This window comes from Cynara cardunculus, unplaced genomic scaffold (genome assembly GCF_001531365.2).
Source record: "Cynara cardunculus var. scolymus isolate 2C unplaced genomic scaffold, CcrdV1 Un_Scaffold_8132, whole genome shotgun sequence".
NCBI lineage: Eukaryota > Viridiplantae > Streptophyta > Magnoliopsida > Asterales > Asteraceae > Cynara > Cynara cardunculus.
This window is the reverse complement of record NW_020204000.1, coordinates 5,284-7,632: the sequence shown is the minus strand read 5'-3', so window position 1 is coordinate 7,632 and position 2,349 is coordinate 5,284. Positions and strand designations below refer to the sequence as shown.

General features: G+C 35.2%; 1 long non-coding RNA gene across 1 annotated transcript; it reads left to right on the top strand.

Annotated features, from left to right (window-relative positions):
* Positions 1–611: 611 nt before the first annotated feature.
* LOC112505055 lies at positions 612–2,125 on the top strand. The gene is made up of 3 exons (XR_003068317.1): positions 612–1,348; positions 1,576–1,653; positions 1,760–2,125. It is a non-coding gene; the product is annotated as an uncharacterized LOC112505055 (long non-coding RNA).
* Positions 2,126–2,349: the final 224 nt, after the last annotated feature.

Below are 2,349 nucleotides of genomic sequence, written 5' to 3'. Positions count from 1 at the left end.
GATTTGACTTTCTCTCTCTAGTCTCTTATGTGTTCTTAAAAGAAATTATCAGATCTGCCATTGTTATGAAGATATCTTGAAGATTGATCAACAAAGGGACTCACAATTGGTATCAGAGCAGAATTGCACGAAATCAAGAAGAAGAAATCATCTGTTTTGAAGAAATTTTGAAGAGAAAGTTTCTGATTTTTTTTAAGTTCTTCGTGTTCTTCATATTTTTTTTGAGTTTGATCTRATTTTTTTTCAAAATCATGTGTTTGTGTGTTAAATTTGTAATCGTTGTGTGTGTTTTTGATTCATGAATCTTTGTTATACACAAAGATTTGCGTTTTTATCTTTGTTTTTCAAGTTTTGGTAGATTTTGTGTTTGAATTTTTTTTTCATGTTCTTGATATTTTTTTAAATCCAGTTTTTATCCATTTTTGGATGAAAAAATTGTTGTTTTTGTGTTTTTGTTTTTTATTTAATTCTAGCCCATATTAGGCCCAACCGATTTAAGCCCATTTTTTTAGTCATCCGGACTGATTCATATCTTCTTCATCTTCGTTGCTCAAGATCTTCTCATCCAGTTTCAAAGTCTAAACCGCAGGTTCACTTAATCAGACACAGGCTTATTCGCTCAATCTCTGTATGAAGTTTAAATCGGACATCCTTCATTCGATTATCTAAATCGCTCAGATTTCTTGGAAAATTGCTCACAGCTTCTTCATCGTACAGGTTCTTTATTTTTCTAAGTCTAAACCGCACACCTGTTGAGCGGATTTTGTCCGAATTCGTATATTGCTTGAGCGGACTTGACCGGATTAAGACCATAAYGGTGAGCGATTTRGTTAGTTTGTTGAGCGATTTACARCTAGTATTGATCGATTTAGACTTGTAGMTTAATMGATTTAGGAATCTGTTTGATCGATTTAGTTGACTGCTTGATCGATTTAGCTGTATGTTTGAGYGATTTATAGAACAGTTTGTGAGCGATTTAGTCTTAGGCGTGAGCGATTTAGAACAGGTTCTGAGCGATTTTAACTCTAGTTTTGAGCGATTAAGAATTTGTCTTGAGCGATATCGGCTAGGTCTTGAGCGGATATTGAGCGATTTAGTCTTTGTTTGAGCGATTAAGACTTAGGTTTGAGTGATTATCACTAGTGGTTTGAGCGGTCATCTAAATCGCTCAATTGGGTAGATAAAGTTMTTACTGTGTTGCTTCCATCTGGATTAACCCTCAATTTGTGCAACTTCCATATAAWTGGGAAGAGTAACTGAAAGGCRCAAAATACGAATCATAGACTGTGTGGATTCCACCTGACAAAGAGTTCGAGCCATCAATACTTCTATTATATCAAGAGACCAGGTAATGTTGATCACTGTTAAGCATATTCTGTATTGGGTTGTCTAGATTGTACAGTCTGTATCATTCTAGTTCGGCATCAGTTTTAGAAGAAAGACAATTATKKAATAGACTGAAATTTTGTTCATCTACAATCTTGAGRTTGCATTTGACTGTTCATCTACAATTTTTAGTTTTGACAGACTTGATTTTGGTTTGTTTTTGGTCTTGATTGATTGATTTTGGTTTAGTCATCTTTCTGGTGYTGCTTCATTGCCTTAGTTACAGCAGCAAATCCTTTCTCTTTGGCTCTTGCAACGAGAACTCAGGTAAATAATTGCGTAAGTTTGTTTTGAAGAATTCTCTCAAAGCAGCAAGTCTCTCAAGCATGTGAACCGAGAGAGATTGAGCAGAAGATTTTACTTTGATCCACAGATGATATCACATACCAGAAGTTGYCTTGTGAGCTGATTCAAGTTTGTAGTSTCYTGTTGGCTCAGCTTTCTGCTGAATTTCACATACAGCATACAGATGCAAGCTGCATGATGAACGGTTAAGAGGCTGTTTCTTGACCGGATTAAGCATGCGATTTACTGAGTATCTTGTCCAGTTTAGAGTCTGTTTAGTGATCGATTCTTGTTCTTGTAGTATGCTATTTTCAGCTTAGCATTGAGCGATTTATTGCATGAGGGGTGTGATTTATTGCCTGAGTTAAGCAATTTACATCTGTTGAGCGGATTAAGCTTAGTGCAGTGAGCAATTTATAAACAGTCTTGAGCAGCTTAGTCTTGTGCTGACTTGATCGATTTAAAACCATAGCAGTAAGCTTTTTACAACCTGTTTTAAGTTGTCTTAATCATAGAGAAATGATTTACTACTGATTCGATGAGCACATATTGAGTGTTTAAGCATCATATTGTAATCGATTTAATGTTTGTCCTGTTTGATCTCACTGCTGTGTGTTGACAGAATTTTTTTCTTTCATGTAGTAAACAATTGTGTGGTGGTTTATAATCAAGTCTTGA